The sequence below is a fragment of the Hyposmocoma kahamanoa genome, unplaced genomic scaffold (assembly GCF_003589595.1).
Source record: "Hyposmocoma kahamanoa isolate Upper Pololo Valley unplaced genomic scaffold, ASM358959v1 232, whole genome shotgun sequence".
Taxonomy (NCBI): Eukaryota; Metazoa; Arthropoda; class Insecta; order Lepidoptera; family Cosmopterigidae; genus Hyposmocoma; species Hyposmocoma kahamanoa.
Window position 1 is genome coordinate 9,994,799 of NW_020653750.1, and position 13,047 is coordinate 10,007,845.

A 13,047-nucleotide genomic window follows, 5' to 3' on the forward strand; every position below is an offset into this window, starting at 1 on the left:
AGTTCCCCCAGGGGAAGTACTACCTCCTTACCTATATTTGCCACCAAGCAGTAATGTAAGCATTACTGCTTTCTGGTTTGGAAGGGTAAGGGTGCTGATGCTGGTGAAATTACAGGCACATGGGACTTGTTAACTTATGTCTCAAGGTGACGGGCACAGTAGCAATGCCCCTAAGATCTTTGCGATTTAAAGCTCTTAGTAGCACTGCAATTGTTATGGATAGGCATGTCGCTTACGACCAGACTTGTTCGTCTCGTCACTTGGTATTATAAAAAAATGTAGAAAAAAGTAACTTTTCTATACTGTCTCGGAACTGGGTGTTTTTGGTACTGTCGTTGTTGCCGATTTCCATAACACAAGTGCTTTAGTTACAACTACTTCCTTTGGGATCAGAGCAACGCATGTGATGTTGTGTAATGTATAAATTAATGACAAATTTGACTCCGTCCATTAGAATCCTAGATTTGTTACAATTCATACTATTTAGAAATACGAGAAATACAAGTTAAACTTAGAATTTAGAATTTATATGTCCAGTTTTAGTTATTTCACAAGCCTGTAGGTTTTGTTAATCCAAAAACACGCTCGCAGTTATAAATAAATCCATTGTAGAGCACTCTGCAAAGCACTCGATCACTGGCAGGACCGTGTTTGCATATGTGCCTAAAAGTTATGAATGTTCAAAACATTGAACAGCACAACGTTGGGCAAACAAATGGTGAATCGAAGCCTTGTAGTGTATGTATGAATGCACACATATGGCAATGTCTCCGGGGCATCAGAGGGTGAGTTCGCCCGCTTCGGGCCACGTAGCGTCCTCCACCAATGTTCCAACTTTCAACTTCGACTGTGAGAAAATTGTCAACTGTTTTAATCAAAGAAACTCAATTAAAGTAAAGAAGACTTTGCCACATAATCTTCTGGTGTTTTTGCATGTCCGCTTTCTTAAGAGTAAAGTCACCATTCCTGTACTTTTATTAATTCTAGTTAAGGTATCTTTTTGAGTATATTGCAGCCGAATTGAATAAACACAGCTTTACAAAGTAGTGCTGTTTCAGCCGGAACGTGTTACTATACATTTAAGAAAATAGCGGTTTAAGTTGAGATATAATTGCAAATGGATTACAAAGTAGGATTACTACGTTATATAAATGTTTAAACTGTTATTCGGTAAGATGTGATTTAATTTTATCTAGAAATGTCTGCTTCATTTTATGAAGACTCAAATCTCAATGTTTATTTATTATTTGTCATGACGTAATATAATGTTCTAATGTCTGCCAGGCAAAATAATCTGGTCACAACTAAGTAATTCCACGTACCATAAATACTAGAGAAAGGAAATTAATTCTGAGGGCACCATCCAAGGGATTCGAATTTCCTTAACAGGTGCCAATAATACTAACCACCGGGCCAAAGAGGTCGTAAAATGAACGGCGTCGTGATGTAGTTGCAATTCAAATATGCTTGCATATTTTAGTATAAACCTCGCTAGCTGAGTGTATTAATCTCTGGTACAATTAAAAAGTGAATTTTACTTAATATCCGCCGACTGTTCGTTGAATTTTAAATCAATTTTTGGTAAGCTTTTAAATTTCAAAGTAATTCGCAATGTTGTCTAATACATTAAGGGATCAAAGGGCGTGTTGATAGATATGAAGCTGCAAATTTCCCTTTATCCCACTGGTTGGTCCACAAAGAACTCGTCTCGCGGCAATTACTCTGTTGTCAGAACGTTGCAGATACGTCGACGTTGTACTGTTGCGGATACGACGGTCTATCAAGACTGTTGAAACGGAGAACTAACTGTGCTTCCCTATTTTGTGGTACATTTGACCAGCTGATCGCAGTTCGATGAGAGTTCCTGCTATGGTTTTTTTTAGAGTTGCAGTTTATAATGACATGGAACTAATGGGAATATGACATATTAAAGTTACAATTCTTCGACGTGGAACTTAGTATATGGAACTACTGGGAACAAACAGTAACGGATATTCGGTACTACACCGTATTCAACTTAATCGGCCGCATGCCGAATATTGAATCAATACTCGAACGAATATCTAAAACCAAGAAGAAGAAATAAATAAAAAGCAATAAAATACTCAAGTCACTTTTATTAATGCTAAACATTGTAAGTTCGATAAAGCCCAGTTTTTCGCTTATTTATTTACAAGATCAAAGGAAATCTAACAAACTTATTTTTCTAGGAGATCAAAAATTTAACAAATTCAATAATAGTTATTTGTTATGCAAGGCTGCAATGTTGTAGTTTGATACGAGTGCTTGTATTGAAACCTGAGCTGAAAAAATTATTTCCTTATTATGTAGTCTAGTCACGTCTAAATAAACGCTAAATTAACCAAGTATGACTTATAAATTACTACAATATTAGGTTTATGAAAATTAAATTGAAGAAAAAAAAAAGAACCACTCTTAGAGTATGGAAAAACCTGTCATAAATAAGACTGTACATCAACGCTAATTGTCTATAAGAAAAGTTTTAGAAATAAAATTTCTTAGAGGTAGAACATCTAGTCTTTTCGGCTTTAGTGAGATATATAAAACTAGTCAAAATGACGGATGGTCGCCTCTTCTGTTTGTCCAGACTCGTCTCACCTCAGTTGAAAGTAATTAAGTCGAACAATTTAACTGAGCTCAACATTTGTTAACTGATATTGCATGATTTTATTATGCAAGAGTTTTACAATTTCGCCTAGACGATGGATCACATAAATAATTTAGTGCTTTCAGTTTACATTGTAACTTGAGAATTCAGTAACTACGAAGTGTTATGGAAATTTTATACGCATACAATTACTGCATCACAATTAGCGTTTTTGCGCACAGCATCCGATTTGTATTTGTTCCAAATCTGAGACTATACAAATGTAGAAAATTCGGACCCATTTTGAATGTTGCTTGTGCACTAAGTCCGATTCTAATCGAGAAAAAACGAATTTCGCTTGTATGCCTAGAGATAAAATGACACTTCGGACACCTATGTCATTTCTCGGATTCGGAACTGATACGAACTGTGTAGTGCGCAGATACTCTTAATATACTTATACAAAATGAGTTAAAGAGAACCTTTTAAGTCCTAGTTGCTTTATACACTTTTTCTACTCCCGTGCTTTAATCTGTCAATTACAATTTCATAAACCATATCACAAAGGCTCTCTTTTTAGTTCTGACCTAAAATTCTTATTGTCTATGGTACTCGTTGGAAATGAAACTCAGTGTGTGCTGATTTCCTAAGATGAAGGCAGGAGAACAGCAATAGGTTTCAATGCTTCGTTAGCAGTATATATGCTTATGGGTATACATGGATGAGAGTATGGCATACTGTTATAGGGAGAGAGAGATTTTTGTGTTACCAAAGAAATGTTTTCTATCATGGCAAACGTTACGGTTTACAGCTGTAAACCGTACTTTATAAAAGAAAAAATTCTATCGTTTCCTTCCATTTAATTTCTTGGATCAGCACTTTAAGTAAGAAAAATCATATAAATATTGCAATAGAGCTAGTCGCAATAAACAACTACAAACTCCACTCATAACAATGCAAACATTAAAAAACAATCCATACTATACAAATTTACAATAAAATCCCTAAGACGAAGATGAAACAAGAAAATCTTTTTACCTACTTTCTATCTACTTAAAATATACTACGTATGTACAATAGTACATAATAATCAAAGTGCTATTTTCTGTGAGTTTCTAAATGATGATTTAGAAAATGAAAAAGCGTAAAAAATTTAATTAATTTAGTTAGTACTTTAATTGTGTCTTTTGCATTATATTGAGTCATAATTGGAATATCCTTGCGCAGGGTCATGTTCGAATACCTTTTTTTTTTTATATTCCGAGGGAATCTGCTTACAGATACCCCGGCCCCGCGGGGGCAGAGCCGGGGTTATGTGGGACTGGGCTGAACCCTGAAGGGGAGCAGCCCGACCGCACTAAACCCCCGGAGTGTTCCTCCCCTCCGCTGTAGGTGGGGGTACGGGTACGCTGTTGCACTCGTCCGCGCCCCCACCAGCGGCTGGCCGCGCCCTGCGCAGCCCCTCCTCGAGAAGGGAGACACATCGGACCCCCGACTCCGAATGTGAGGCTCGCCGAACACCAGACGAGCCTTCCATCCCGGGCCCCTTTATGCTGGGCAGCGAACTCCCCCGAGTCCGCTACCCAGGGGCCACGGGGGGCCAGGACAGCATCCACTCAACTGTGAAGTTCAGTGGCTGCTCCCCCAGCCCCCGCGGCGGATCTGATGGCAGGCTCCGCCGCAACACCTAACGCGCTTCCGCGCGGACTCTCTGAAGAGAGTCCCTTGGAGCGCCCACCACGGGTCAACCGCCCACATTCGGCCGCGGAGGATAGGACGAGCGGCAACGACACACCGACACGTCTCTTCCCCCGCGGCCCCGCCGCCACTGCATCGTCGAAAGCGGTGCAGCCCCGCCAGGGTCGCGGAGGACAGGACGAGCGGCAACGACACACCGACACGTCTCTCCCCCCGCGACCCTCCTCCTCGCGCATCCGCGCGGTCCCGCTGACCAGACGAGCCCCGCGCGGAACGCCCTCCTCCTCGGGCCAGCCTACCACCATCATCGGCCGGCCCCGTGGGTTCCTCTTAGCTTCACCGTGGGATGAAATCGACCACGGCTACTAGAGCCCCCCCGCCACGACAAGGCGGGAACCCCTTCGGGGGGGATGTTCGAATACCTAACCTAAGCCTATAGGCTTAGGTTACAAGTAGGTTAGGTTTGTAGGATAGATTATATATATATAATCTATCCTACAAACCTAACCTAACCTACTTGTATGCAATAAATAAATAAGTAAAACAGATCTTCTTTATAGAGATCAGCCCACGCAACCTAATTGAGTTCTTACTTTTTAACCGACTTTAAAAAAGGAGGAGGTTCTCAATTCGACTGTATGTTGTTTTTTTTTTGTATGTATGTTACGCGATAACTCCAGTATTTGTGAACCGATTTTCATGATTCTTTTTTGTTGGAAAGGGGGTATTTCCATAGTGGTCCCATTTTATTTTGAACAAAATCACCCACCTCAAAGGGTGGCTGTTCACACATGAAGATTCATTTTTATAAATAGCGCCTAACTTTAATTTAGGAGCAATTACTTTTAGCAATTATTAAGTTGATTTTGCTATTTCTCCAATTCAAGGCGTTTTTCTTTCGATATACTTTGAGTAGTGTCGTAGTGAGAACCTATTTTAATTATCTCCAGTATCAAGTCCTGTATAGTGGCGAACTAGGGGATATTTCAATGAAACTTAGCAAATAGACGTAATTCCACGTACTTTTGAGGTCGGTTTTTTTAGTACTCTGTACCATTGACTTACAATTATATGGACGTCGGGTTCGTGCTAAAAAGTGTCCGCACTTGTAAGGCGCTAAAATTGTATACAGAGCGCCAAACTCCGTTTTAGTCTTCATTTGTTCTACTGACAGCGCGATACTGTGATGACATTACAATTTAAATTTCGAATAGGTTGACTTGGGACATTTTTTTCGTGGTTTCTGTATTAGACCCGTCGTCCATTTATTTGTAAGTCAATGCTCTGGACTGAGATTATTACAAATAAAATTTGTATTTGTTGACGTGATCTGTAAAAAGAATTAATTTCATATATTCGAATAGAAAGAATTTTTTTTTCAGATCCAAATGTTTTCAAACAATCCAACGTTTCGGGTTCTGTACATGGTCATGGCTGACTGAAATGTTAAATTAGTTTTTTTTTATAACACCAAGTGACGGGCCGAACAACTGGTGGTAAGCGACACGTCTATCCACAACAGTTGTAGTGCCACTCAGCGCTTTAAATCGCAAAGGTTTTAGAGTCACTGCCACTGCGCACGTCACCCTGAGACATAAGTTGACAAGTCCCAAGTGCCTGTAATTTCACCAGCACCCATACCCTTCAAAACCGAAACGCAGTAATGCTCACTCAATTAATGTTTGGCGACAGAAATGGTTAGTACTTCCCTGGACAAAAACTTCACAAGGAGGTCTATAGCTACTAGAAGTAGTTATAGCTAATATTAATGCCCCGAGTACATAAACAAATCGATGTATTAATGCAAACCACCCTATTTTATGGATAAGAGTTAAAGTTATTAATTGGTATATTAAAATCTTTAAATCAAATCTTTTTAATTTACTAAAGAATATTCCAACTTACGTTACATATGTTTTACAATATATTTTACTTGAATTTTCACTAAATTAAAGTTATTCATTAACTGCCTCTGTGGCCGAACGGTTACCATGCCGGACTGCCACGCAGAGGTCCCAGGATCGATTCCCGGGCCGGGAGAAATGTTTGTATGGCCTACATTTATTTCTCTCGTGAGTTTGGGTGTAATTTGTGGTTGTCTATGTGTGTGTGTGTCCATGGCACCCGCGACACAGGGTTTCCCTAGTGCGGGGCTATGTTGAGTGTGAGCGTTATTATTACTATTATTATTTTTACTATTATTATTATTAAAAGGAAATTAGAAATAAAACAGCCTAATGGTTTGACCCTCCACCTCACTAGTAGAGTGTCGTGGGTTCGAAATCGGCTTGCACTTCTGAGATTTTGGAATTTATGTGAGAAGTTTGATTTAAAAATTTACCATGACATTTTTAGTGAACGAAAACATCATGAAGAAACCTACACATATCTGCAAAGTAATTAAAATATTTGTATGAGGTCCCCAATTCGCATTGTGAGAGAAATAAATTTTAGAAATAAAATATATTTCATAGGTACTGCAGTCTTATGCCTGCTTGGGATATTTTTATCAGAAAAAATACTGGATCCCAAACTGGGTGTTTTTATTTTGATCGATTTAGATTAATAAATACAAATACAAAATAATTTATTACCCCACAAAAAGACACAACGTACAATAACTATGATGTACTTAAATATTAGTCACTTTTGTGGGAGACTGAAGCCTAAACTAAGTCTAGATTGTATGATAGGTCTCCAGGCACCCACCGCGAATGTAGTACAAACACATCAAGTGAATAAGGGAAAGATAAATTATGTTAAACAACAATTGTGTGATATATGTGATATATCCAAACACAGAACATAATACGAGCATCACCTTTCTGCCGCCAAGCCGTAATGTCAGCATTACTGTGTTCCGGTTTTGAAGAGTACAGGCGCAGAGGCAGTGCCCCTCTGAGCTTTGCGATTTAAAGCTCTGAGTGGCACTGCAACTGTTATGGAGAGGCGTGTAGCTTACCATCAGGCGCACGACTCGTTCGTCCCGTCACTTGATATTATAAAAAAAACAGCCTTCGATCTATAGTTTCCAACTGTTTAGTAATTTTTCCGAAAATTGTTTTTGGGAAAAAAGTAGATTCATTTCCAATTTGTAGCAATCGCCATAGCCTAAGAACTCGTTACTTAATGTAATATTTCGATATTTTACTTTTGTAGTTAAACATTGTTAGTTACATAATATAATGTGATTACATGACCCAGTGTCCGCGGTTGTAATTAAGAACTGTTCGTGGCTGTACCCTTGTTATGACAAATATTATTGTTGTATAGGATATAATGTACGGTGTCCCTTTGTGAAATATTGGGATAGTTACTTTGGACTTTAGTACTCACACGTTAAAATCTCTCAATACTTAATATCTATAGTGAAAAACTATTTACATGGGTCCTGCTTTCTTCCTTTCTTTCTTTGAATTCAAAAGTGTGTACATCAATTTTTAATCCAATATAAAATTGCTTATTTCCATTCCAAGATTTTGCTAATTTGATGATCTTAGTAGTCCTACGGTTATCACTGTGAACGCTAGCTGAAAGGTCCCAGATTCGATTCCTGGTAGAAACAATTTGGGAAACGGACATTTCTAAATTAAATAAATAAATAACGTACACACTTAAAGTCCCGCGCTGTAGGGAAACCCTGTTTCGCGGGTACCATGGCCAACTATCAATTACATCCAAACTCATGAGAGAAATAAATGTAGGCCTTGGAAATATTTCTCCCGGTTCGGAAACCGAACCCGGGAACTCTATGTGTCAGACCAGCAATTGCAATTGGTTCTGGTCTGGATAGTGATGTAGAGTGAATTCCGTTTGGTATTCATGGTACAAGTACACTGTACACGATTTTCCTGGATTGAAACCAGGCAATTGGCATGGCATATTATTACTACGTTTTTATGTCGAATATATACCATTCACGGAAATTGTGAACCGTCTTCTTTTCGGAAGTCAAACTAAAGTCCCTTTTTCATTACATTTTTACTTTGCAAACGCGTGCAAGGTTTCTCACGATGTTTTCTTTCCACTAAGTTCATGGAAAATTTCAAACTTAACTTTTATTATACCAATCAGGTAACTCACAAGCTAATTGTACGTCAGTGGCACAGTAACCGACACACAAGAAAGATTCACACTGTGATTGACATTCACTTACACGCTTCAAAGGTATCAAGCAAGGCAAGTTCAAAAACGTATTCCTGGTACGGAAGAAAATTTATTCCCGGTAATCTAAGAAGATTTATTCCCCGTATTTGGAAGACAGCCGTTCCCATATACATGACCGTTTGTACCTACAACTTTTTATTTCTGAAATGTTACATACTCGGTTGTCGTACAATTAAATTGGTGTAGCAATGTTTCACTGTTTTGTTAAACAACATTCCAAATTCATACAATATAACATTCCTTCATACAATTGATATGAATTTGACATACTCGCCTGATGTGACAGCTGGATATAGTCGATTGCAGCTATCGCAATTTGTATGGAAAGAGAATATTCGTTTCTAGTTGCCGGTTACTTGTATCCAACAAAAGACACTCGTTTGCGCGGCGCCTTTGTCCCTTTAGCACACATGCGCACGCACGCACGCACTTATCTTTACACTTTAATCGTAACTTCTTCAATATATTGTTAGAGAATTGTTATCCGTGATGAGAGAGAGCGAGAGCTTATGTTTAGTTTGTGTTCCAGTTTCTTTCAAATATAATGTGGAACAGGAGTGTAGAGCACCTTGCAAAACAATAAATAAAAATATATTAAATATCTAATTACATATTCGATATTAAGATTGCGTACTTATAAATTGGACGCAACTATTTCCTCCATACATATCAAATTAATGATGATCTTTGATGTGTGTGTCCATGGCACCCGCGACACACGGTTCCCCTATTGCGGGCTATGAGTGTGTGCTTGTTTGTATTGTCGTGTGTATTTATTTATATTTTCAGGAGACAACAACAAAGTGAGTTTTGGCTTTTCGCGACTGTTACACATTGGAAATGAGACTATGTTTTCCGGATTTGAAATCACTTATATTTTTACAGATCCTATGACTACTGCAACATTGTGTCTGATTTTATAATGCAAACCCTACTCTGAAGTATAGTAAGTAAGCAATTCTAAATTTTCGGTCAGTATCATAATTACTAAAGCGGTCAAGAAATCGTACCGTTGGTGTAATGAAGCCACTACTAAGCGTACTTTTATGGACAGGCGTGTCGCTTACCATCAGGCAAAGACAGGCGAGTCAGGCTAGATGAACTAGTCGAGCGATTTGTTTGTTCCATTACTTGGTACATAGGGTGCACTTTAAGTTTCCGGAACTGGCCACTTACATAAAAAATGTTTAAAAAGTAATTACAACATTTGAAAATGGAACTCTTTGGCTGTAGAATACAGTTTGTTTCATCTGACTGTCACTTGTTTTTACATAGTGGCGTCATTTTAGAAATTAGTTGTCTACATCACCGTGGATTTAACTCGTGAAAACTTTCGTAGTATGATTTTTTCTATTTTAAGTGTAATTTAATTGCTCAGCGGAGCGTCGCTCGACTACAAACTGCTTTTGGCGATGAAGCACCATGCAAGACAACCATTTATAGCTGGTTTGCAGAATTCAAATGCGGTCGTGTGAATCTCAGTGACGAATTTCGTGATGGTCACCCGTCCACTACTGTGAACAACAAAAACATGGATGCTGTTCACCATATGCTCAAAACAGACAGGCATGTGCATAGGCATAAGTCAAATACAATCAATAATACACAAACCCTTGGGTGTGACAAAGCTTTGCTTTCGGTGGATCCCACACAATTTGACTGAGGCTCCAAAAACGGATCGCGTCACTTGGTGCAATGCCATGCTTACGGGGCGTCAAATTTGTTATGGGACATTGTAACAGGTGACGAAACATGGATTTATAGTTACGATCCCAAAACAAAGCAGCAATCAAGCGTATAGGTGTCCAGTTTTATTAAAAAATAACGTGGCTACAGTGGGGTGTGTAATATGTCATATAATTTTTTTTAACATAACGCTCAATTGTCATACGTTCATTTCAAATAAACTCATTTAATAATAAACAAATAAATAAATAAACTTTTAATATAAACTTAAATATTATAATTTCACTTTATATAACAATCATGTACTCTAACACTCATTTCTAATAACAATCATAAGTTATAAACCTCAGTTAATATAACAACAATTTATATAAATATCATTTAACCTAACGCCTGATTATACGCAAGTAGCAAAAACTAATGTACGGTTATACGTATAATTATTTTTGTAGTTAGTATAAATACGGGGTAGATGAAAAAAATGCTCATGTTGTCTGTCACAAATAAGTTAATAAGTCGTTGAGAAGTTGTATTTGGTCAGAAAATTGTTGAAAATAAAATTCAAATATGTCTATTTTAAACAGTAGTACATTTAAAAGTTCGAAAGGACGTCTGAAATTGTTTGTTAATGGATTTATTTATAATAAAAACAGACAAGTGAATAATACAGTGTATTGGATTTGTGAATTATACCAAACCAAGCAATGCAAGTCTCGTGCAACCACAATAGTGAATATGGAAACCGGTCAATTTTTAAGAAGCATAGCTTCGAATTTAAATTTAAAAAGAAATTTCTAATGAATATTAATTATAATAATTATGAATATAAACTAATTTTTTCCTATGTTTTACTAAATAAATGCTGATTATATGTGTATAATTTTTTTATTTCAATTTCAACAAACGATATTCCTAAAACTAATAGTATATCAATTATAATTTGACCTGAAACTATGTTCGTAAACGCAAACAAATTCGCTTCTGGCGGCTTTTTCATATACTAACCTAACCTAACCTACTAGATAGAGGACGCAACCAAGATTTGACCTATGTGAAATACATTTGTTTTCTTTTAAACCACCAAGGAATCCAGTGTGTAACAATAATAATTTTGTCGAAACGAAGATTCAGCTATGTAAACTATACTATTGAAAACATAAAGTTACACTCTAGTATCGAACAGACAAGTACCACGGCGAGCCGGGTTTAACTTTATTATTTATAAAAAATGACATTATACTATGTGAAAATTATCAGAATTGACAATATATGAAATGACAGTTATATGATATGAGCTTTATTTTATAAAAAGTTATAAAATGTGAATGTTATATCAAACAACAATTATATGAAGTTAAAATATAGGAACTGAAATTAGTCCAAATGAAAATTATATTATATGAACGGTATATGTTCTGAAATTAGTTTATTTGATTTTCGAACAACTGAGACGCACCCGGCTACAGTTGCTTTGGAGAATCGTTGTACCGTGAATAGAGATTGGTACACGACTATTTGTTTGCCGGAAGTTATTGACAAACTCCGTAAAAATAACCGTAAACGCCGTATCATCTTGCACCACGGTAATGTCTTACACGGCCAGACAGACAAATGAATTTTGAAGTGAACCACGTTAACCTTATGAGCCATCCCGCGTACAGTCCCGTCCTGGCACCTTGTGACTTTCATTTATTGCCGAAAATTAAGAACCAGTTACGCGGTCAACGATTTTCATCACCTGAAGAGGCTGTCGAAGAGTATGAAAAATGTGTTTCAGAGATTGTCACTGAGGAATGGCATAAATGTTTTCAAAATTGGTTCATTCGTATGAAAAAGTGCATTAACGCTAACGGAGAATATTTTGAGAAACAATAAATTCATTTCTGATCATTTACAGTAAATATTAATTCGTACCTTTTTTATAATAAAAGCACATGTGGTCTATATGTCAAATGCGCTTTTGTCACACGAAAGCCTTAAATATGATACGACCTACAGGAACCAAATAACGTATAAGTGAAATTTTATAGCTCTCCTATTTAAGCATAATAATGTTACCGACTGATTTCGGGCGTAGTCTTGAAACCTCTTTATCCAGATCTTTATTCAGAAAGGTGGTGCGGTCAGCGGTGCGTTCAAGGTTTGCCCGTACATTGCACGCAAATGTGTGTTGGCTGTATCCAACACAAGTTGGATACATCCAACACAAGAAACAATGTACGCGAAATCTTTGAACGCCGCGCTGACCGCACCACTATTGCTAATTTGTGGCCTTTCTCTCTCTCTTCCTGAAATGTTGTAATTTGAATACGTGGCCATATTATAGCAAGGATGTGAAATATTCCAATTTACGCTTCATACATTGTATGGTCTGTCTGTACAAATTCAGTTAGGAGAAGTCGTCAGACGTCACGACTGCTCTCAGACGTCAGACGTCGTCGTTTGTCAAAAGAAAGTCGGTCTAATTTTGAATTCCTGTCTCTCTAGTAAGTTTGTTTTTGTGGCCTGTCAGTTCACTGGTCATCCATGGAGGCTGAACGCTGGTCATCCGTGGAGGCGGGTCGTGACATACATATTTGTAGAATATATTCTATAATTAATAGTATTTAATAATAATAATAGTGACTATGTATACATATAAATACAGTATAATACAGTACAGGGTTTGAGTCGTCCATCAATATTATGTTAAAATCCTCCTATAATTTCTCTAGTAAGTATATGTTTGTTAATTCTTTTGGGTGGACCTAAATCTGAATAACTTCATTGCTAGTCTTCTTTCATTTTGAAATTAGGCGAAGCACTACGACTTTTGTAGCAAATTCTTGCTACGAACTCTACATCATAGAATCTTTGTCCTGCAGAAACGTGCAGTTAGGGCAATTTAC